The following is a 14080-nucleotide window of genomic DNA, read 5'->3' on the forward strand; positions in this document are numbered from 1 at the left end:
GAAATATACATTATAATATATAAAAATGTTACAAATGTTATTATAGACATTTGCATTATATTATCTTGTTTATTTTTCTTAAGTGCCTTTGTACTAAAAAATTAGACAGCTTATCTCTCTCCTTTTGTTTTTGTTTTTTTTGTTTTTTGTTTTTTGTTTTTTTTTTTTACAATTTTACTTTTTATCTCTCTGCTAGAGATTCTTATATAAAAGGAACCTAGATATCTTTCTGGGTCCACTTTTTTTAAACTGTTGATAATCATTAAATAATTTAGAATCAGATATAGAAAATAAATATTCAAGACATAAATGTAAAGTTTCCCCATCTAACAGGATTGTGTCTGTTAATGTGATATAAACAAGCCCAATCCTCAAGTCATAGCTTCCTGCCAGAATATTCTTCAATCAGTTTTTCAAGACAAGTTTCAACTTTTAGTTGAAACTCAAATTGTGTGTTCTCCACTTGGTTTATTGAATACTACTAATAAATGCTTTGCCTTTAAAAAAAATAACTTATAGGAGGTGGAGCGAAGATGGCAGAGTAAGACCAGTGACTTGCTTGAGCTCTCCCCTAAACCCCTCCAAACACCTGTAAAAATGACTCTAAACAGATTCTAGAGCAGCAGAACCCACAAAAAGAGTGAAACAAATTTGTAGCCCAAGACAACCTGAATGTTTGGTGGAAAAGGTCTGTTGCACCAGGCTGAGAGAGGAGCACAGTTCAGTGTGGTCCACACAAAGAAATACGTGAACCTGGACCAGGCCTGAGGGGACTGGATCAAGGGGAGCTGTGGTGGTTTCCAGACTTCTCAACCCACAAACACCAAAGACAATTTAGAAGGTCAGTAGGAAAGTTCTGTTGGACCTGGGTGAGAGAGGAGCACCATCCAGCCCCAGTACTGGCACAGCCCTGGGGCAGTGGCTGCTTCTGGAGCTCTCAGCCCACAGATGGTGGAGGGATCCAGTGACTGATCAGAGAGGGATTGCAGAGTTCACTTCAATGCTGAGTCAGGCTTCTCTTTCTTTTCCTGTGCTTGGATCTGGGTCCCAGTCCTGAGTGGTGGTGCTGGGGTAAGGAGGAGCACTGACATGACAGAAATTGTAACAGGCAGTGGAGAGGGAATCCTCCTCACAGTTCCAAGGCAGAAAAGAGCGCTTATGGTCACTCATAGACCAGAGCACAGGCAAAGAAAGAAGTAAACACCTCTCCTTTGATCATACCACCTTGGAAGAACTGAAAATTTACAGGTTCCTAGAAGTGTCTCTGAAAACAGCTGTACAGATCCCTGAAGGTTGGGATAATACACCCTCCACACTGGAAGCAGAGTCCTACCTTAACAAAGAGGTAAAAAGTCAAGTGATTGTCTGTAAACATGAGCAAACAGCAGAAAAAAACTCAGACTACAGAATCTTACTTTGACAAAGAAGATCAAAACATACAGCTAGAAAAAGACAACAAAGTCAAAGATCCTATGTCCAAAGTTTCCAAGAAAAATATGAATTGGTCTCAGGTCATGGAAGAACTCAAAAAGAATTTTGAAGAGCAAGTAAGAGAAATAGAGGAAAAAATTGGGAAGAAAAATGAGACTGATGCAAGAAAATCATGAAAAATGAGTCAACAGCTTGCCAAAAGAGACCCAAAAAATACTGAAGAAAATAACACCTTAAAAAATAGACTAACCCAAATGACAAAAGAGGTCCAAAAAGACAAGGAGGAGAAGAATTCCTTAAAAAGCAGAATTGGCCAAATGGAAAAGGAGGTCCAAAAGTTTCCTGAAGAAAATAACTCCCTAAAAATTAGAATGGAGCAAATGAAAGCTAATGATTGTATGAGACATCAAGGAATTATAAAACAAAAACAAAAGAATGAAAAAATTGAAGACTGTGAAATATCTCATTAGAAAAAGAACTGACCTGGAAAGTAGATCTAGAAGAAATAATTTAAAAATTATTGGACTACCTGAAGGCTATGATCAGAAAAAAAGCCTAGACGTCATCTTTCAAGAAATTATCAAGGAAAACTGCCCTGATATTTTAGAACCAGAGGGCAAAATAGAAATGGAAAGAATCCACCAATCACCTCCTGAAAAAGATCCCCAAAGAAAACTCCTAGGAATATTGTAGCCAAATTCCAGAGTTCCCAGTTCAAGGAGAAAATATTGCAAGCAGCCAGAAAGAAACAATTCAAGTATTATGGAAACACAATCAGGATACCACAAGATTTAGCAGCATCTACATTAAGGGACTTTCTCTCTCCCTCCCAGCCAAACCCACTGATGAGGAAAGGATCTAGACCCCCTGGACTTTCCCACTTGGCCAAATCTCTGGAGTTTGCCTGAGGCTATAATCCCATCAACTGACTTTTCTTTGAGGTTAAACCCAATCTCCCAATCTCCCAGTTCTGTTTCCCTTAACCTAGCCTAGCCCTCCCTATTGCCCCTGGCCATTTCCCACACTTAATCCTAACTAGGCTCCATTATCCAGGTCCCAGGAGTCCTGTTTACCCCAGTCAGATTTTCCTTAGACCCCTCCTTCAGTCACCCCAAACTATTTGGCCACTCCTAGATCCCTCTCACAGTCTTTCTATACATAAGGTCCATCTTGTCTCCATTAAGATGCTCTGATTCTTATAATCTAGCCACTGCTCAGATTTTTACAATCTAGCTAATAGCCCATAGATGCTCAGATTCCTTAAGAGTCTGGCTAATATGGCGGATCTTTAATAAACCTTGTTTTTGGCTGAAAGAAGGGCTTGGGAGTCCTAACCCAGTCTTTAGGACCTGACCCCAGGCTAGTTGCTTATTTTTCAAAACAATTAGACTCCTTGGATGCTGAATAACCTTCATGCCTCCAGGCAGTGACTGCTCCAGTCATTATGTTCAAAAGTCATTCAACTGTCAGTAAACTAGGAAAAACCACCTGACAAATCTTTTGGGTTTATGCAACTTGTACCCAGAGACTCTGGAATATATCTGTGAATCCTTGGAGGACCTCAAGCTACTGTTTGGAAAGGCCCTTACCTCCTCCACAAGTCAGGTGGATAAAAAGAGGTGAAATCATACATTCTCTTTTCCTTCTATGTTTTTACCTTCCCTTAATCATCTTTAATTCCCTCCAGTGAAATTGTCTTTTCTCTATACTCCTTTCGTGGCTGTTTGGTCTTTTGTTTGCTTAACCTCCTTGCCAGATTTGTCTCCTCCAGGTGATTGCTCAGGCTACTAACCTCTGTCTGAGTCCAAGGTTTTCTAGCCCACTGGACCTAAAGTCTGAGCCCTTGAACTGGACCTAGCAAGGCAGGGACAGCTCTACACACCCTTCTTCCCTCCCCACCCACCCTCATTGAGAAGGGAAACAATTCAATATAGGTTGTACGTGTGTAGTCATGCAAAACACTTCCATAATAGTCATGTTGTGAAAAACTAACTATATTTCCCTCCATCCTATCCTGCCTCCCATTTATTCTATTCTCTCATTTGACCCTGTCCCCCTTCAAAAGTGTTTGTTTCTGATTATCCCTGCCCTCCCTTCTATCATCCCCTCCTCTCTTATCCCCTTCTTCCCTATTTTTCTGTAGGATAAGATAGATTTCCATACCCAATTGAGTGTGTATGTTATTCCCTCCCTAAGTCAAATCCAATGAGAGTAAGATTCACTCATTCCCACTCACCTTCCCCTTCTTCCCCTCCACTGTAAAAGCTTTCTCTTGCCTCTTTTCTGTGCGATAATTTACCCCATTCTATCTCTCCCTTTCTCCTCCCAGTACAATACTCTCTCACCCCTTAATTTTATTTTTAGATATCACCCCTTCAGCTTCAACTCACCCTGTGCTCTCTATCTATCTACCTATCTATTTATTTATCCATATATTTTTCCCTCCAACTACCCTAATACTGAGAAAGGTCTCATGAGTTACAAATATCATCTTTCCATGTAGGAATGTAAAGAGTTTAACTTTAATAAGTCCCTTATGATTTCTCTTTCCTGTTTACCTTTTCATGCTTCTCTTGAGTCTTGTATTTGAAAGTCAAATTTTCTCTATAGCTGACACTGGAGGAGGAGGAGGGGTCAGGGGAGAAGATAATGGGGCCTAGGCCAGGGCCTGGGTGGTCCTTGCCTCAGGGGGAAGGGGAGGGAGGAAGTTTCAAGGCAAGGTCCTAGTCAGAAACCTGAGTAGGGGTCTCCTCCTTGGTGGTAGAGGCCTGGGGAGAAAAAGGAGTGTGGGAGACATGAAAGGAGGCAGGAAATGAAGGGGAAGTGAGCTAGAGGAAAAGGGAAAGAAAACCATGGGAGGGAGGGACAGGAAAACAGGGAGGAGGGTGGGGGAAAATGGGAAGCTGCAAGAGGGGCCAAGGGAGAATAGGGAGGGGGTAAGGAGAATAAGGAGCTAGGGAGGTGGTGGTGACAGAGGCTGAGAAAAGGGGAATGCTATAGCTCTGGGGGTCATAAGAGGATCATCCAAAAAGTCTAGTCAATCCCCAATCCCCATTTGTGGGGTGGCTCTAGCTATGAGCATCCTACAATCCTTTGTGAGAATAGGGTCACGAGAAAGTTCCACAAAAGTCATTATGTAGGAAAGCTCCACTCATTTTCCTTTTCTGCTACAATATCGTCCTAACTCTGAGAGAGTATGGTGCTGTAATGTCCCAAAAACGGGCTATACCTGGTAATTTTCCAGGTGATACTGAGGCCAAACTGTGTTGCAAAAGAACACCAGCCTTTTCTTTTTAAATTCTTTATAGAAACTAAAATTTTCCCCACTTTTATAAAAGACAGCCCAAACATGAATCTTCGGGAATTGAAAAGAATTGACCCTTTGTGGGGGTGGGGACTGGAAGTCCCTCCCTCCTCAAAGGAGGATTTGGGAATAAGCCTTGGGAAACAAACAAAAAAACCCAAAGGCCTAAAAAAGTACCTGGTTTCCCCAATTCCCAAGTACCAAGAGAATTGAGAGGATTGGGTCTATGCTTCTGGATAGGGAGTCTGAAGGTGTGCCCAGGTCCATGTTCTCAAATGGAACCATTGTACTGAGAGCCTGAGAGTGTCATGCTGAATTTGAGACAGTCTCATAGCTATCTGACCTAATTGGACCTGAGAAATCAGGCCCGAAAAGCACTTCTAAGTCAAGCCTTGCTAAGTGCTTGGAAATCTACCAACTCCAGGGCAAGAAAAGGATTGGGGGGTGGGGAAGAGGCTTACTTACCTTCCAGTCTTGGCTGGAGAAGAGCTTGGGATTAGGCAGTTTTTTCCATTCAGGGAACCATATGTTGAGGTCTGGAGGTTTAGGGGTACTGGGACCCCAAAATCATGACATGTGGGTCCTGCCCAAATGAATTCAATCCAAGTCTTCTTTCAGCCAAAAACAAGGTTTATTAAAGATCCAACATATTGGCCAGACTCTTAAGGAATCTGAACATTTGTGAACTATCGGCTAGATTATAAAAATCTGAGCCCTTGGCTAGACGCTTAAAGCATCTGAACCTGCTCTTTTCCTTAGGGAAGATGGATTATACCTTTCCCAGTGGGAGATGTCAGACTTTGGGTCCTTTTGAATAAGTGTCAGAAAATAAATGTTTGTTAATTGAAAATAATAATTTAAAAAAAGAAACCATACCCAAACTCCTCTGAGAGTTTCTATACCTAACTAGACCTTAAACTAGAAGTTAGGGATTATCTGGAAGAGGAAAGAGTTAGCCCCTTTTCCCATTTCCATTTTTGAATGTCACTGAATTCTTTTTTCCTGTTTTTTTTTTGTCCACTATTCTTCATCTTACCCTTCTAACCCAATCTAGTGGCTACTGCTGATAAACCCCAGGCTTTCTTATAATGACCTTGTGTATCAGACCTTGCATTAGCCTTGATCAGCCTCAGGTTCTGTAGCTATCTCAGAAAGTCTATTCTCAGTCTGCAGTAGTGCTAATTTACATTTACTGAAATTATCTTAAAATATAGAAATCAAAGATAGGTGATGAAAATCAGACTAATAGCAGTTGAAGTCAGTGGATAGATTTCCCCTTGCCTCTCTGTCCATCACAAGAGGGCTTGTCCTAGGTCCCAATAACAACAGCCCACTGGAAGTTAGGGTCTCATCAGGTTGGGGGGGTAATACTCTTTGTAATTGCTTTGTCTATTGTATGCTGCCTGCTGGCTGTATCTGCCATGTGAGCCACAGGCAATTGTCAAAATAGAATTTGTATGATTTGTCTCTAGAATCCTCCTCCACTCTTTCCAAGCCTTGTTTTTCCTGGATTCCCCTCCACCATTAACCTGTGCTTTCTTGCTCCCACCTTGTTACATTGCTATTATCTCCACTAATATTTTAGTCAACAAATATTTATTGTGCCTACTTTGTACTAAGCACTGGGGGATACAAATAAAAGGCAGACAGTCCCTGTGCTCAAGGGTACACATTCTAATGGAGGAGACAACACGTAAACAATTATGCAAAAACAAGACATATGCAGCATAAATTGGAAGCAATCTTAGAAGAAAGGCACTAATATTAAGGAGGATTCTTAAAGAGAATGGAATTTTAGCTGAGTCTTGAAGGAAGCCAGAAAAGTGAAGAGATGAGGAGGGAGAATATTCCAGGCATGGGGGCCATCCAGTAAAAATGCAGAGTCAGGAGACAGATTGTCTTGTTTGAGGAATAGTAAGCCCAGTGTCATTGGATCATAGACCAAGTGGCAATTGGTCTTGATGAGCGGTTGTGTAGGCCTTGGACATTCAGGTAAGTGCTTGCATTCAGGTAAGTGCTTCCTCCCCCTAAATTTTTAGAAACCTGCCTATTTAGTTCTTTTGAAGGTACTGTAAGTGTTTAAAGAGACTCCCCTTACTTTCTAACTTCTTGAAATGGGAAAAGTGAGGTTATAATGTGTTACCAGTCCAGTGGGGTCACAAAGAGTTGGACATGACTGAAATGACTAAACAACATATGTCTTGAAAAAGGAGACAGAAATGCAATCTGCTTTCTGTTAATTGAAGATTAGATCTCTTCTGTTCAAATCAGAGCTAACTCACAAAAAGGGAATACTACTGATCCTCAGGTCTGGCCTAGAATAGAGCTTGGAAAGCATAAGACAAAGTTTTGTCTCTAACCTTCAGGTGGCACTGAGAAACAGGTTATAGAAACCAGCTTAGATAATAGAAAGCTAATTAAGATTAATGTGATTGAGACTGGAAGGATAGGGAAAAACAAAGATGCACATAAGATTTTTCCTCTTTCATTTTCTTTTGGCACCTTTAGTTCCAATGGGCAGAGTAGGTGCAATAATAGAAGCTGCAGCACTTTTTTGCTCTCTCTAGTGGAAGGAGAAGCATGTCTCTCTCTGTCTCTGTTTCTGTCTCTCTCTCTGATTTAAGAAGATTATCTGGCATAATGGCAAAACTCAACTGGACAGGAGAAGTTATTTTTTTTTCCAAGAACATTTGTGTGTCTGGGTCATTAGGGTCACTTTAGAGAATTATATTCTTAATTTATGTTATTGATTCTCAGTACTCCAGTGGTTCTGTGACATTATCAGTGTGGGCATTCCTTCCAAGGGTACAGATCACAATTATACATGTCTTCCAAGTCTATTTGACTCTTGTTCATAGCCTACCAGAAATTCACCCCAGGAACTGCACTAAATGTGCTGGGGGCCTTTCTCTGATTCTTTTGATATTGTAATTACACAAGTAAAGCACTCATATTGTTGAGCAATTAACAGACATTTATTAAAGCACTCCTACAAGCCAGGAACCATGCTCGGAATAAATACAAGAGTCAAACAATACCTACCCTCAAGAGCTTTCATTTTAATGAGGCATATATATGTATATGGATGTGCAGAATAAATATGAAGAGAAGAAATACAAATAAATATAAGCTGTTTAAATACAAAATAACGTGGGAGTGTAACACAAGCAGTTGGGGGATGGGGAATGACTATGTAGAAGGTAGTATTGATCTGTATTTTGAAGGGAGAAAATGTACCTATGAGGTGAAGATGAGAGGAAAAAAAGTATTCCTAGACGTAGGCAATAGCCAATGTAAAGGCGTAGAGATGGTAGGTGAAATTTCCTGTGTGAGGAAGAGAGAAAAATTTGACTGGATCACAGAATGCAAGACAGAGAATAATGTAAGATAAGACTGGAAAGATAGGTTAGGACAAGTTTGTTAAGAGTTTTAAAAGTTCTTTATTAGTTATTGCTTGCTCCTGCCATGTTTCAGTCTGTCTCATTTTATAAGCATAAATTTCTTTGATGGCATCCTGTACACTCTGCCTGTATAATTCCTTGTCTGTAATATGATGCTCACACATACCATGCACATCTACATTACCTTTGAATGATTGTCAATTTCAGTTCTTCTTGTAATCCATGTAACATGACTGAAAGAAAATCAATATTTTAAAAATAGGCCTTTCTTTCAGTTAGAAACTTAAGGTAATTAAAAGAATAATCCAGTTTCCCAGAGAAAATTCAGCCTTTTCTTTTCTTCCTGGTCAATTATGGGATGGACTCATCATCTATCTAGAGTCATATATGCATACATACATAATATAGATATATAACATTTTCTCCCATACCTTATACAAGCACACACATACATAAATAGCCATACTTACAAGGATGTGTGGTGTTTACAAAGAAGTTAAGGGGTTAAGCCATTCCAAGTGGAGCCAATGACATAATCAGAGGTAAAGAGGTAGAAAAGAGTATCTTCATAGTATCTCAGGGTCTAGAGCGGGAATGCTTAATGTGGCCTAGTGAGTTATTTAAAAAAAAATTGTTGCTACCCTTATTTAGTATAATTGATTTCCTTTGTAATCTTATATATCTTGTATATTTAGAAAGATAATTCTGAGAAGTGGTTTACACAGTATGTGTATTTATGTATTTAAATATATATGCACATATGTGTATATGTATATATGTATGTGTGTGCACACACAAAGAGATGTATTATTTCCAGAGATTGTCCATCTAATTGCAAATCACTCTAGAGGATTGACAGTATTTTTCCTTTAGTATTTCCTGTATGACCAGTTAGGGCAAACTCTGTTGAGTGATTATGGGTCTCATTTAAGAGATTCTGCAGAATTTCTGGGCTTGCTGGAACCAGAACAAAATCATCTGAAAACAGGAGCAACTGGAAGATCTTTCCATTGGTAGGAAATCTGTACTGAACTGTCTACTGGATCTTACCTATAACAGTGGTAGATACTTTTGGCAAGTATATATATCTCCCTGTTTTATTCTTCCCTTGAAGTTAATTCTTAGAGTGCCATCAAATAATATTATTTATGCTGTTAGATCTTTCATATAGAAAGATGTTAGATCTTGCATAATTTTGGAACATTCATTAGAGACATCTTGTTGGACAAGTGACAAGTAAAGTGACATTTGCTTTATGAAATAAAATTTTTATAGTCAACAAACAATACAAAATACAGAATATTGCATACTGTCTATTTTTCTGTCAGTTTTATAATGGTAATGATATAGTTTCCTGAAGAGCATTGTTTTTGAAAGACTGTCTGTTCCCCTCTAATACCCTTATCAAGGATGACATTGATATATCTATAGATCATTTTTGTAAAAAAATTATATAGATTAGGAAGTAGGTTTATGGATCAGTAGTTATTGATATTCTCATGGCTAACTTTTGTTTATTATTTGGCAATTTTAAAATCCAAGAATTAGCTCCCCCACACAGATACTTTTGATATCTTCCCTGCTTCAAACAACCTGAGAATCACTCCTTTAACACTATCAAAATTAGTTGCCTCCAATGCAGACATTCCTTATGTATATTTTGATAACAGTATTTCAATACAATTGGTTCTATTAACTGGTCTATAACAGCTGCTTTTCCCATCTTTATTTTCTTCAGTATCATTTCTGCTTCTTCTATGAATCATTTTAATGCATTTGCATAATTGTAGCAAAATGGAAAACCTTTTGAAATTCTATGTTTGTGGGTCTTGCATAAATATTTCTTTCATTCTCAACTATCATCACAGTTGTTTATTTTAATTCAATTGGGGTTTTAGTCTAGGTCAACCAATTATAAACTCCTGTCTCTCCAAAATTTACTGTAAACTTTACGGTACAAGAATAAGAACCATTGATGACTGTCCCCTTCTTCCCCACTCTCCATTAGAATGACCCCCTGCAATGCCATTTTGCCTCAAATTCTGTTTTAACAGAACCAATTAATATTGTCAGGTAAGCTATGTCTGTAGATTCAGAGAGTTTTAGAACTTTTTGGATAGGCCTATGAGATCATTCAATCTAGCCCCCATATTTGAATTCCCTCCTCCCAAAAAGTAAACCGAGTTTGATTTTCTAATTAAAAAAAAATCAATCAGCAATGTTTATCCATCCAATTATTAATGAATGAATACCTACTAAGTAGAAGTTTGTTCTTTCTTGTTGTTCAGTCATTTCAGTTGTATCCAAATCTTTGTGATTTGCTGTTTTCATGGCAAAGATATTGAAGTAGTTTGTCATTTCCTATTTCAGCTTATTTTTTTTTAAAATAGATGAGGAACTGAGGCAAACAGGGTTAAGTGACTTGCCCAGGGTCATACAGCAACTAAGTGTCTCAGGCTAGATTTGAACTCAGAAAGATGAGTCTTCCTGACTTTAGGTCCAACACTTTATCCACTGAGGCACCTAGCTGTCACTGAACATTGTTCTACAGATTGTTTAATGATTATTCCTTTCAAGTTCTCAGATAAGAATCAGACTGTATATATGCTCAACAAATCAACTGCTCCTAAATCATTCTAGCCATGACTACTAATTAAACCATATATCTATGGCCTAATGTTTCTGAATATCATAGAATCATGACACTGGGGAACACTAGAAGGGAAAATCAGAATTGTTTTGGAGTAACAGTTTTACAGGTATAAGACATAGTTTTAAGATTGATTTTATTTGGGAATCGACCTTCCAAGGTGTCAAAATTCAAACTTACAAACACATCTACTGCCAAGAGTGAACCTTCCATGTAGATAACAACTTTTCTGCTGATATAATTATGTTATAGTTACCTCCATCATGTCCCTTCTTTATAATTAGGCCTTATTGCCTCAATATGTTGAACCTACTATTTATTTCTTTTAAAAAAAAATGCCATGCCCAGTGCCTTCATTCCAAATAATAGTTTAATCTTCTTTATGATAATTTCTTTAGACATCTGACCTTTTAATATAGACATGTGAATTAGACAAGTCCCCAGAAATCAAATCATATCAAATGCCCAAAACTGTCAGATTCAGTGATCTAGGGTCATCTGTTTCCAGAGACTCGGGACATGCATAGTAGCATCCTTATTCTTTTCTGACCATTGAGATTGCTATAAAAGTCTGAGAAATGATTCATTTGGACCCTTACTCTATTCCAATAAGTATTAATCAGTTTGATATGATTCCATAGGGGTAGTGATTATGAGTTTTGTACATTAAACCCCCAACCTGTGAACTGCATATTGCAAGTTCACTTGTTTAATCATAGGAAGCTAACTAGAGATCCTCCACCCTTGTTTTTCTTTGTTATAATGATGAGGCTTAGTGTGGCAGAGGTGATTCAATGACATGGAAAGTCCCCCAACTTATTTTTATAGCTCTGGAACACTCTTGTCCAACATGAGCAGGTGACCATCTCATGACTATCTTATAAGCACTTGGTCAGTGGAAATGCTCCATGTTTTGCCCAACCTGAGACCCCCTTGCTGACATACCATTTCTAGCTCATGCATCATTTTTTGGCCCTCAAAGCAAGGGCTATCAACCAATGGGATTCTGTCATGGACCCTTTAATAGTGTCATTGGCTCAGAGCTCTGCATTAGTGTTTTTTCTTGTAGATTAGGTGACTATAATCTCCACAAAAGTCAAATATTTTATGGGATCTTTCCCTCTCATCTTAGAGTCCCTATAAGAAGATTATATTATAATGGGAGAGATAACATCAAATTATGCACGTGCAAAATATATTCAGCATAAATGGTAGTCTCAGAGAGATTGGTGGAGAGCAGGGAAAAGGAGGTTGAGGGTGGACCAGATAAGGGCCTTTGCAGAAGAAGGAATAAGTCCTGGATCTTGAAGGAAGTCAGAAGTTGGACTTGAGAGGGGAGAACTTTCCAGAAATGAGGAACAGACAGTAAAAGGCATGGAGTCAGGGAGTGGAATGTTATGTGCAAGAAGGCCAATGTAGCCTACTGCTGAAACAAACCAATTGAACACAAAGAAAGTACTATGTACACAGGGAAGGTTTTCAACACTGAATTCATGCAGCCCACTGGAAATGCACTTTTGCTCCTCACTGTCCACGAAGGTAATCTTTTAGAAGGGAGCTAATAGGCTACACTATCATGCTATCATACAAAATGTCTGTACAATATTCCAAAAAAGCAAACTATATAAGATTATAACAAGAATAATTTACCCTACAAAACTGATTATTATCTTCCTGGGGGTAAATGGATCTCTAATGCAGCAGAAGATTTTTAAATCTTTCTTATGAAAATATAAAAGCAGAGCAGGAATTTTCAAATGTAAACATAAGGGCCAAAAGAAATGTAGAATGAGAAGTTTATTTGAGCAATCAAAGGAGCTATATAATGATGTATTCATAACATTCTAATTAGGAGCAAGGAAATTAGTCCCTTCAGAACCTTAATGTCTTCAAAGGGCCTTGAGAAGTTAAAAAAGAAAAACAAAGCAAAGAAAAGCAAACAAACAAGCAAGCAAAAAACAGCAGAGGTCCTGGATTGGCTCTGTTGTGCGTGTTTGAAGAAAGGAAGGAGAAGGAGAGATCAAAATGGTAGACTAGTGTAGAAAAGATGAGGAAGGAATATAAATTGTTGTTTTTCATAACTGGAGCACATGAGAAAAAGAGCATATTAATATAGAGAAAGGAGTAAATGATGTTAGCATCATATGAACTTCACTCTTCTCTGAAATGGACAAAGGAGGGTTGAGTTTTGGGGTAGAAATACATCAAATTCAACTGGGAAACAAGTGGGATATAAAGGGGAATGTGGGGGTTAAGATTAAAAGGGATGATAATGCTGGGTAGAGAATGGTCACATGCAAAAATAAACTTACAGTTCCTAAAGGTGAGATTGAAAGGTGAGGGAGTGAGAAGCAACAGAGTGGCCAAAAAAAAAAATTTAAGATGATCCACTACATTTCTTAGTCATCTTAGTAGTTTGCTGCATAAATAATTGGGGAATGGCCAATTTCAAATTGTGGTATATCAATAGAATGAAACATTATTGCACTGTTAGAAATGATGAAAGAGGTGATTTCAGAGAATCATGGGTAGTATGCACTGATACAGAGTGGAGTGAAAGTGAAATGAGAAGAACCAGGAAAAACCAACCAAAACAAACAACAACTAAAACCCAAGCAATATTGTATTTAAAAAAAAAAAAAAAACTTTGACATGCTTAAGAATTCTAGCCAACCATATCTAGAGAACATATGATAAAGCATGTTACGTGCTTCTGGAGAGAGAAGATGGAAACAACATGCAGAAAGAGACATGCAAAAATTGTCACTGTGTGAATTCTTTTTTGCTTGACTATGCTTATATTTTAGAAGATTTGTAAGAAAAATTTCTCAGTTAATGGAAATAGAGTTTCAGAGGATGAAGGGTTAATAATAGTAATGCAAAAAGAACCCACTCTTTTTTGATGCATAGAAGAGAACAGAAGAAAGTTCAGAAGGAAGCACAGAAAATCAGGACAATTTTAAGTTTATGGAATTTATTGTATGTTTAAACAAAAAATAATATGAAATGAAGATTCACAATTTGATGTAGAATTTTTGGTGTTCTATGTATATGGAATTTTTTTTTTTGGTGTTCAAATTTAGAATAAAAATTTTAAATAAGAATTATGTTTAGAATGTTAAAAATTATTCAATTGCCTTGTTGAGCCATTGTAGGTTTTAAAGTCTCCTACACCTTCACTTTTAAAATATTCTTTTTCAATGTTAAAAAAAAACTTAAAATTAGCTGTAGTTGGTTTTCCACAAATGCCAAAGCTAAAATTTGTGTGTGTGTGTGTGTGTGTGTGTGTGTGAG

The sequence above is a fragment of the Vombatus ursinus genome, unplaced genomic scaffold (assembly GCF_900497805.2).
Source record: "Vombatus ursinus unplaced genomic scaffold, bare-nosed wombat genome assembly UNPS02015175.1, whole genome shotgun sequence".
NCBI lineage: Eukaryota > Metazoa > Chordata > Mammalia > Diprotodontia > Vombatidae > Vombatus > Vombatus ursinus.